Raw genomic sequence first — 11,776 nt, 5'->3', positions numbered from 1 at the left:
CTTCGTTCTCTCAGGATCCATCTGGCCCAGCCCAGTCGTGATCTATATAAGGTGCTTCTATCTCTGTAACCCTAAGCTGAGAGAGTTCCTCCCTGCAGCCTCCTTCTACCTCAGGTTAGACCCTCACCTCTGTCCATATGGTATCAGAGCAAGGGGCAGTGAGGGCAATGACGGGAAGGATTGCCGATCTGGAAGCCTAGTCTGCTGTGGCAGCTAGGAGGAAGAGGAAGATGAAGGAAGCAGGCTGCTGCGGCGGCTAGGAGGGGAAGGCAGTGACGAGTAAGGAGACGTAGAGGGCATCCTGCGGGTAAGCCCTTTGGTGTTTCTGAGAGGTTAGTTTGGTGTCAAGCATGGGGGACAACGGGGATTTGGCCAAGGCTCTGGAGAAGCTGGCAGAACTTATCACTACCAAAGGAGATGGAGGAGGAGGATCTGCTGGACGGGGATCAATAGTTCCCCATACCCCAACATCGGTCAGAAACTTGAGCTGCCGGCGAATGAAATCAAGTTGGAAGGAGTGGCCAACTATCTCCGTTGGTCAAGGAGGGCGCTGTTAATTTTGAACTCGAAAGGGTATCTACTTTCCCGAACACTTTTGCTATTGTTTTGCCTCTAATTTGTGTATTTTGGATACAACTAACACGGACTAACGCTGTTTTCAGCAGAATTGCCCTGGTGTCTCGTTTTTGTGCAGAAACTCAACTTTCGGGAAAATCCCGGAATTAATGTCGAAGGGCCTATTTTCCCAGAAGACTCACGGAGCCAGAAGGGCAGGCCAGGGGGAGGCCCACGGCCTCCAGGCCATAGGCCGGCGCGGCCTAGGAGGGGGGCGCGCCTCCTTATGGTGTGGCCCCCTCAGCCAGCCTCCGACGCCCCCCTCTGGACTACTTACGGCCTGTTTGTTTGGCTGTGGCTGTCTGGCTGTGTAGGGAAAGCTGCTGTGCACCGAAAGCTGTTGTTTCAAATTTCACTGTTTGGTAAATTGGCTGGCTGTCTGGCTGTAAAAGATGAATTGTCTGAAATACCCTTGTGTTTCGAGAACATGTACTCTGTATTTATTTTGTGATTTAAGTGTATAAGCGTTTCTTTCTGGGAATGGTGTTTTGGCACATGGGAGCATATGCTCCCTTTATTTTGAAATGCATGTTACATACATTTTGAAATTTCAAAAAATTGAAACGAAAAATTCGAACGTGCATCTTCACGTGCTACACGCTTACAAAGTTGTTTCATAAAAATCCAACTTGTCATGTGACCTGTGTAAAAAAGACAAAATTCAATGCTGAAAATAAAGCTTTTCAGGAGATAAATTTTCTCTTTTTTACACAGACCACAAAACATATTGGTTCCTCGCGAAACTTGACGAACGTACGTATATTGTGGAGATGTACATGTAGAATTTTTTTCAAAATTTTTCGACATTTCGAAATATAATTTTTTGATAGAGGGAGCATATGCACCCGGGAGCCGAATTGAATTTCCGTTTCTTTAATTATAAAATAACATGGAGTATATCACGATTGCATCCATAAAATTAAAGCTCCGTAGCATTGATTCCTATTGAATGGGACTCAGGACACACGCGTAGGCTACTACTAATTCCAACCAGCTTTGGTAGCATTGATCCGAGTGAAGACAGCAGTGCTCATCTTTTTAAATGGATAGACGGCAGTGCTAAGAGCATCTCCAACAGGCGCTGTAAAATCTCGCGCGCTATACCACGATTGGGCGCGTTGTATACCGCTCGCGCGCGGCATAGCGAATTTGCCCCCCGGCGGAGGCTGTATTTTGCAGCGCGCGTTGGTGTGCGAAAAACGCACCTCCGCCAGAGGCGCTATTTTGCAGCGCGCGCGCGTCACAAACTGCTAAATCGGACCGTTTTTTTTTTTGAAAATTCATCAAACAAACTATGAAATTTGATCGAAAATACGAATATATTTTAAAAGTGCGCGATACAATACGACATTTTAACGAAAATACTAATAAATAAACTACTCCTCGCCGTCGTCGGACTCCCAGTCGAAGTCGGAGCTGCTCAGTGTCGTGTCCGACACCGGCGTCGACGTCGTCGTGTACTGGAACTCGGAGGAGGACGAAAGGACGACGGTCGACGGCCCTGCGGCGTTCTGCCTTTCCTCCTTCCTCCTCGCCGCCGCGTCGGCCCTCGCCTTCTTCCTCGCCGCGGACTCGGCGCGGCGCTTCTCGCGACTCGCCTTCTTCATCGCCGCCCTCGCCCCCTTGTCCCCCTCCTTCTCCGCGTAGAAGGCCTCCGTGGCGGCGACGTCCTCCGGGAACGCGCGCGCCCACTCAAGGCGGTTGCGCTCATCCTGCTCCGCCACGCGCAGGCGCTGCTCGAGGTCGCGGGCGCGGCGCCGCTGCTCGTTCGTGATGAGCGGCGATGGCGGCGCGAGCATCTCCGCCTGCTCGCGCGTCCAAACGTCGTCGAAATTCATCTGCCGGCGGGGCGGCCGAGGCGCCACGCGACGGCGTCGTAGGCTCGCGCCGCCTCATGCGCGGTGTCGTAGGTGCCGAGCCGGATCCGCTCCTCGCCGAAGCGAATCTCGGCGTCGAAGCGGCCCGCTCGGCCGCGCGCGGACGCCGCGGTAGCCGGAGGATGAGCGGCGGCGCGGCGGCATCTTCGCGTCGAGGAGGAACGGCCGGAGGCGGAGCGGCGCGGGAGGGAGAGCGGCGGGGAGAGAGGGCGCGGGAGGAAGACGCGTGGGAGGAGTGGCGGTTGGCCGCTTCGCGCGTGTCCTCTTTATGGCGCGCGCGGTAGCGCACGCGGCAGATTTCCCGCGCGGGATAGCGCGAAAGCGCGCGGGCGGTAAAACTTTAGCGCGCGCGCCGTTTTCCCGCGTCCGCTGGAGCAGCGCGGCAGCGACCGCGCGCGGCAAAACGGCGGTTTTTTTGCCGCGCGGGGGTTTTAGCGCGTCTGTTGGAGATGCTCTAAAGAACTTGTTTTTGTCGCTCGCGCGAAATGTATCTGGCGCGGGAAGCGACCGGGGGACAAGGGGGATGGCAGTTTGCCGTAAATATGAGAAACAGCAGTGGCAAAGCAACGTACCGGTTCGGAGTTAAGTGTGGAAGCTGCGGGAAGCACGTCTTGAGGTGCTTCGGTCGCGCAGTGTATTCTCTGCTTTGGCTTTTGGAAAGCCAACGACGAAGCTGAGCTGTTTGTTTCAATCGGGTCGCTTATTTCAGTGGAAAGCCAAAATAAGCCCAAACAAACACCCCCTTAACGTCTTCGACCTAAAAACGCACGGGGGTGAGACGAAATCGCCAGAAGACATCCAGAACACCGCCGCCATCGCGAAACTCCGTCGCAGGACCAGAAACTCCGTTCCGGCACTCCGCCCGGGACGGGGAATTGGAGGAGATCATCGCCATCATCACCACCGACGCCTCTCCATCGACCAGCCATGTTTCCCCCATCCATGTGTGAGTAATTCCCCCGCTGTAGGCTGAAGGGGATGGTAGGGATTGGATGAGATTGGTCATGTAATAGCATAAGATTGTTAGGGCATTGTGCCTAGTGTCCGTAATTGGTACTTTTATGATATTGTTGCAACTTGTTATGCTTAATGCTTGTCACTAGGGCCCGAGTGCCATGATCTCAGATCTGAACATGTTATCAATTCATGATGATATTCATTGCTTTATGATCTTACCTGCAAGTTGTATACACGTATTGTTGTCCGGAACCCGAGGCCCCAAAGTGACAGAAATTGGGACAACCGAAGGGGAAGGCGGTGATATGAGGATCACATGTGTTCACGGAGTGTTAATGCTTTGCTCCGGTGCTCTATTAAAAGGAGTACCTTAATTTCCAGATAGATTCCCTAGAGGCCCGGCTGCCACCGGCTGGTAGGACAAAAGATGTTGTGCAAGTTTCTCATTGCGAGCACGTACGACTAAATATGGAACACATGCCTATTGATTGATTAGTACTTGGATACTGTTTTATTACTATCTGCAAATGCCCTACCTTGATTGTTACATGAGTTTCTCTCATCCATGCAACGACCGTTCATCCATCCCTGTGCCTACAGTATTTAATCCTGTTGTTTACTATAATCACTACTGATGTCTTTGTTACACTGCTGCTGATATTTCACTACTGCTACTGGTATAAAACTGTTGCTACTGATAAACTCTTGCGAGCAAGTCTGTTTCTAGGTGCAGCTGAATTGACAACTCCGCTGTTAAGGCTTACAAATATTCTTTGGCTCACCTTGTGCCGAATCAATAAATTGGGTTTTACTTCCCTCGAAGACTGTTGCGATCCCCTATACTTGTGGGTCATCAAGACTATTTTACGGCGCCGTTGCCGGGGAGCATAGCTTTATTTGCAAGTTCACTTGGATTGATATTGTTCGCTGCAAATTCTCCATCATGGGTAAACCTCGCGATACTAAAGTCGCCATATTACCATCCACTACAAGAAAAGGTACAACTCTGAGTACCTATGCCGCTCTTGATTCACCATCTGTGATAAGTAAACTTGTTTCACCACCACAAGCTTCAAATGCTGGTACTTCTGCTGAATCTGAAAATTCCTCTTATAATTTTGATGATGCTTCTGCTGTGCTTGATAATGATGGTTCATTAAGATCTTTTCTAGATGCTACAATTGATAGGTCTAGACAAATTGAAAGTACTGAAACTCCTAATGAAAATGCTTGCTACACTGTTAATTCACACGAGTCCGTTGAATACTCTAGTGATGATCTTGATGAAGATTATGTAGAACTTGATGATGGTTTCATTGATAAATGCAATGCTACTACTGGTACAAGTAATATTAAAAAGCTTTTTGCACAACATACTGTTAGATATAAACTGTCTCCTGATCCTAAATTTGCCACATCTCCTATAAACATTAAGGATAAGAATTATGATTTTTCTCTTGATTTATCTCATATAGCTATTGTTGAGAAAACACCTTTTTTGTGGAACTGAAAAAGAAAGTGTTGTAGAACACATGAATGAGCTTTCAACTTTGAGTAGCTTGTTTTCTGATGATATCAAGAAGCGTACTTATTTTGTTGCTAAATTTTTTCCTTTCTCATTAAAGGATGATGCTAAAACTTGGTATAATAGTTTGCCTCCTGATTCTATTGATAGTCCAAAAGGTTTGCTTGATGTTTTCTTTCGGAAATATTTTCCTGATAGTGCTCAACATATTGCTTTGCAGAGAATTTATAATTTTGACCAGGAAGATGGAGAGAAATTGCCTGAGTCTTGGGCGAGATTTTGCTCTCTTATCAGAGCTCGGCCCGGACATGATCCGGAAAAGCATGATTTACTTGATATATTTTATAGTGGACTAACCATTGAGTCTAGGGCATACATGGATAGTTGTGCTTGGTTGTGTTTTCAGGAAAAGAACTCCGGACGATGCTTGAAGAATTATTGGCTAGAATAGGCCGGAATCATGATGATTGGGCTACACCGAACCAACCCCGACACCAATATTGAAGAAGAGGGGTATGATTAAATTAAATGATGAAGATATGAGGGAAGCCAAGAAATCTCTTAAAGAGAAGGGTATTAAATCCGAAGATGTGAAGAATTTACCTCCCATAGAAGATTTATGCAAGATAACTCCCCCTTCATCCATGATTGAGGTACACTCTCTTCAACGCTTTACTAGGGAAGATATTCCGTACTCAAAACCTCCCGATCAATGCTTAGATGAGTTTGATAATTATATTGTTAAGCAAAATAATTTTAATATGAGAGTAGAGAATCATTTAATGGAAAATTCTCGAGCTATTAGTGAATTGCATGGTATTGTGGAGAGAACCTCCAATGATGTTAAGATGCTTGTTAAACATTTTCATATGGTTCAAACTCAAATTGATCAACTCACTAAAGTGCAAAATGACTTGTTAAAAAATAGTTCTAAAGAAAAATATGCTTATGAAGTAACAACTAGAGGCGGTGTTTCTACTCAGGATCCTCTATATCCCGAGGGGCATCCCAAAAGAGTTGAACAAGATTCTCAACGAATTGAAACTAGTGCTCCTTCTAAGAAAAAGAAAAATAAACATAAAACTGTTGTAGAATCCTCCGAGCTCGTTAATGATCCTAATAGTATTTCTATTTCGATGCTTTGAAACTGAAAGTGGTAATGAAAATGATAAAGATAATGATAAGAATGATGCTTCTGATAAAGAACAGGTTGAAGATGAACCTGAAAAGCATGCTAAAAATAAAAAGTATACTAAAGAAGATTTTATTGCTAAAAAACTGTTATCACCAGATTTTAACCAAGTCCGGTGATGGGCCGTGATCAAAGAAGGGCTTAGAGGACATGCATACGAAGTGTCTCTGAATCGGCCTTGTGCGAGAATTTGGGCTAGATTGCCCGTGTATCTGTATATTATGGTAGATTTAGAGTTAAGAGATAAGGTTTAGTCATTGATGACCCACAAGTATAGGGGATCGCAACAGTCTTCGAGGGAAGTAAAACCCAATTTATTGATTCGACACGAGGGGAGACAAAGAATACTTGAAAGCCTTAACAGCGGAGTTGTCAATTCAGTCTGCACTGGAAACGAGACTTGCTCGCAAGAGTTTATCGGTAGTAACTGATTTTATAGTAGTAGCGATAGTGAAATAACGGCGGTAGTGATTTTAGTAAACAGCAGGATTAAAATACTGTAGGCACGGGGACGGATGACGGGCGTTGCATGGATGAGAGAAACTCATGTAACAATATATCATAGCAGGGCATTTGCAGATAATAATAAAACGGTATCTAAGTACTAATCAATCAATAGGCATGTGTTCCAATTATAGTCGTACGTGCTCGCAATGAGAAACTTGCACAACATCTTTTGTCCTACCAGCCGGTGGCAGCCGGGCCTCAAGGGAAACTACTGGATATTAAGGTACTCCTTTTAATAGAGTACCGGAGCAAAGCATTAACACTCCGTGAACACATGTGATCCTCACATCGCTACCATTCCCCTCCGGTTGTCCCGATTTACGTCACTTCGGGGCCATTGGTTCCGGACAGCGACATGTGTATACAACTTGCAGGTAAGACCATAAACAATGAATATCATGATGAAATAATAACATGTTCAGATCTGAGATCATGGCACTCGGGCCCTAGTGACAAGCATTTAAGCATAACAAGTTGCAACAATATCATAAAAGTAACATCTACGGATACTAGGCACTATGCCCTAACAATCTTATGCTATTACATGACCAATCTCATCCAATCCCTACCATCCCCTTCGGCCTACAGCGGGAAATTACTCACACATGGATGGGGGAAACATGGCTGGTTGATGTAGAGGCGTTGGCGGTGATGATGGCGATGATCTCCTCCAATTCCCGTCCGGCGGAGTGCCGAACGGAGACTTCGGCTCCCGAGACGGAGTTTCGCGATGTGGCGGCGTTCGGGAGGGTTTACGCGACTTCGACTTCTCTCGTGCGTTTTTAGGTCGAGGCCGATAAATAGTCCGAAGGAGGGCGTCGGAGGCCAGCCGAGGGGCCACACCATAGGGCCGCGCGGGCCCCCTAGGCCGCGCCGCCTTATGGTGTGGGGCCCTCGGGCCTCCACTTGATTTGTCCTTCCGGCTCCGTCATTATTCCGGGAAAATAGGGCCTTTCGTCAAAATCCCGAGGTTTTTCCTGAAAGTTGGATTTACGCACAAAAACGAGACACCGGAACGAGTTCGCTGAAAACAGCGTTAGTCCGTGTTAGTTGCATCCAAAATACACAAATTAGAGGCAAAACAATAGCAAAAGTGTTCGGGAAAGTAGATACGTTTTGGACGTATCAACTCCCCCAAGCTTAGCTTATTGCTTGTCCTCAAGCAATTCGAGTTAACAAGCGAGCGATAAAAGAACTTTCACGAACACATTTGCTCATATGATGTATATATTCTCATGATATGGCTAATACTTAAGCAGTTCATAATAAGATACATGCAAATAAGATCATCTAACAGCTACATCAATCATGAAGAGGTACCAACAATTAATAATAAGCATCATGAATCATGTATATAAGCAAGATTGCAATGTTCATAAGAGAGTATGATAAAGTGGTATCTCGCTTGCCTGTATTTGATCGGCAAAACATAAATGCCCGGGCACCTCCGGAGTTCATAGAAAGACTAGAAGTAGTGATTGTCAAAGATAAAAGCATCAAAGTTATACCACAATCAATCATATTTTGAGACAAGCATATTATACTAAGAATGACAGTTGTGCTCTCAAGAAAGTGCTCAAAGAAAGGATGGAGTGAAGGAGATATGCCCTAGAGGCAATAATAAAGTGGTTATTATTTATATCTTTATGTTTATGATAAATGTTTATATATCATGCTATAATTGTATTAACCGAAACATTAGTACATGTGTGATATGTAGACAAACAAAGAGTCCCTAGTATGCCTCTTAACTAGCTTGTTGATTAATGGATGATTAGTTTCATAATCATGAACATTGGATGTTATTAATAACAAGGTTATATCATTGTATGAATGATGTAATGGACACACCCAACTAAGCGTAGCATAAGATCTCGTCATTAAGTTATTTGCTATAAGCTTTCGATACATAGTTACCTAGTCCTTATGACCATGAGATCATGTAAATCACTTATACCGGAAAGGTACTTTGATTACATCAAACGCCACTGCGTAAATGGGTGGTTATAAAGGTGGGATTAAGTATCCGGAAAGTATGAGTTGAGGCATATGGATCAACAGTGGGATTTGTCCATCCCGATGACGGATACATATACTCTGGGCCCTCTCGGTGGAATGTCGTCAAATGTCTTGCAAGCATATGAATAAGTTCATAAGAGACCACATACCATGGTACGAGTAAAGAGTACTTGTCAGGAGACGAGGATGAACAAGGTATAGAGTGATACCGAAGATCAAACCTCGGACAAGTAAAATATCGCGTGACAAAGGGAATTGGTATCGTATGTGAATGGTTCATTCGATCACTAAAGTCATCGTTGAATATGTGGGAGCCATTATGGATCTCCGGATCCCGCTATTGGTTATTGGTCGGAGTGAGTACTCAACCATGTCCGCATAGTTCACGAACCGTAGGGTGACACACTTAAAGTTGGATGTTGAAATGGTAGAACTTGAATATGGAATGGAGTTCGAATATTTGTTCGGAGTCCCGGATGAGATCCCGGACATCACGAGGAGTTCCGGAATGGTCCGGAGAATAAGATTCATATATAGGAAGTCAAATTCCAAGTTTGGAAATGATCCGGCGCATTTATGGCAGGTTCTAGAAGGTTCTAGAAAAGTCCGGAAGAAATCACCATGGAAAGTAGAGTCCCGGAGGGACTCCACCTTGCATGACCAGCCAACCCTAAAGGGGAGGAGTCCAAGGTGGACTCCCCTAGGGTGGCCGGCCAACCCACCTCAAGGAAAGGTGGGAGTCCCACCTTGGGTAGGACTCCCTCCTTGAGTAGGTTTCCCACATATGGGAGGTTTTAGTGTTGGGGTCTTATTCGAAGACTTGGACTAGAACTCTTGGTGCTTCCACCTATATAATGAGGGGCATAGGAGAGGGGGCTGACCACTTCAAGCCTCAGCCTTGGCCGCACCCCTTAGAGGGCCGGCGCCCAACCCCCTCTCTCCCCAAACCCTAGCGGTCTCTCTCCTCCACCACATCCCGCACGCTTAAGCGAAGCTCCGCCGGATTTCTCCACCACCACCGACACCACGCCGTCGTGCTTCGTCGGATTCAAGAGGAGCTACTACTTCCGCCGCCCGCTGGAACGGGGAGGTGGACGTCGTCTTCATCAACAACCGAACGTGTGACCGAGTACGGAGGTGCTGCCCGTTCGTGGCGCCGGAACCGATCGTGATCAAGATCTTCTACGCGCTTTTGCAAGCGGCAAGTGAACGTCTACCGCAGCAACAAGAGCCTCATCTTGTAGGCTTTGGAATCTCTTCAAGGGTGAGACTCGATACCCCCTCGTTGCTACCGTCTTCTAGATTGCATCTTGGCTTGGATTGCGTGTTCGCGGTAGGAAATTTTTTGTTTTCTATGCAACGTTATCCTACAGTGGTATCAGAGCCGTGTCTATGCATTGATGGTTGCACGAGTAGAACACAATGGTTTGTGGGCGTTGATGCTCTTGTTGTCTTTAGTTTGAGTACTTTGCATCTTTGTGGCATAGTGGGATGAAGCGGCTCGGGCTAACTTTACATGACCGCGTTCATGAGACTTGCTCCTCGTTCGACATGCACCTTGTATTGCATAAGAGGCTTTGCGGGTGTCTGTCTCTCCTACTATAGTGAAGATTCAATTTACTCTTCTATTGACAACACTAGTATCACCGTTGTGGTTCATGTTCGTAGGTAGATTAGATCTTACTCGAAAACCCTAAACCACGTAAAATATGCAAACCAAATTAGAGACGTCTAACTTGTTTTTGCAGGGTTTGGTGATGTGATATGGCCATGATGTGATGATGAATATGTATGAGATGATCATTATTGTATTGTGGCAACCGCCGAGAGCCTTATGGTTGTCTTTAAATTTCATGTTGAGTAGTATTTCAAAGTAGTTGTAATAGTTACTACATGAGGTGAACAACCATGAAGACGGCGCCATGAACCTTGACGCTACGCCGACGATGATGGAGATCATGCCCATTGATGATGGAGATCATGTCCGTGCTTTGGAGATGAAGATCGAAGGCGCAAAGACTAAAGGGCCATATCATATCACATATGAATTGCATGTGATGATTAATCCTTTTTGCATCTTATTTTGCTTAGATCGCGACGGTAGCATTATAAGATGATCCCTCACATTAATATCAAGATAATAAAGTGTTCTCCCCTCGTATGCACCGTTGTACAGTTCGTCGTTTCGAAGCATCTCGTGATGATCGGATATGATAGACTCAACGTTCACATACAACGGGTGTAAGCCATGTTGCACACGCGGAATACTTGGGTTTGCTTGACGAGCCTAGCATGTACAGACATGGCCTCGGGACAACGGAAACCGAAAGGTTGAACACGAGTCATATGGATGATATGATCAACATTTTGATGTTCACTATTGAAGCTACATCATCTCACGTGATGATCGGTTTTGGTGTAGTGGATTTGGATCGTGTACCACTTAACAACTATGAGGGATGTTGTATTAAGTGGGAGTTCATTAGTAATTAGATTAAAACATGAACTAATTATCATAAACATAGTCAGAGTAGTATTTTGAATTAATTTTGTAGTATTGGCATCCGTTTTCTACCATGCGCTAGTCTTGTAATTGAGATAGAAATATCGTTAAAATCTGACAAGAAACTTTACGGATTGGTACCGTATTGTTAAAGAATCAAGAATTGATTAAGTCCTATTGCAAACTTTTAGTAAACCTCACATTATTAATTCAAAGAGCTAAGGTTTCAATTAGTACCTAAAGTTATCTTGTCTCCGTCAAACTTGAAGTTCAAATTTGTTTGAAAAGTAAGGAGCTGAAAATTTAGTTTTCGAAATAATCAAGGTATGAGATATATGTGATATCTAAGACCTTATTGCAAGATGATAGAATATATTTTGGTGAGACTACATAAACTCATAAGTTTTATGGGAATGTATGAAGGTTGAAGACGCCGAGGCGTCACAATCCTCCAACTATTGGGGCACTAACAATATTCGCATATCCATGAAGTTATCATCCTTAGTATGCACCGTTGCTAAGACTCGTCGTATCGAAGCATCACGTGATGATCGGGTGTTATAGATTCTACGTGTGCTTAC

The sequence above is a fragment of the Lolium rigidum genome, chromosome 1, assembly GCF_022539505.1.
Source record: "Lolium rigidum isolate FL_2022 chromosome 1, APGP_CSIRO_Lrig_0.1, whole genome shotgun sequence".
NCBI classification, from domain to species: Eukaryota; Viridiplantae; Streptophyta; class Magnoliopsida; order Poales; family Poaceae; genus Lolium; species Lolium rigidum.
Note: the sequence above shows the minus strand (reverse complement) of the source record.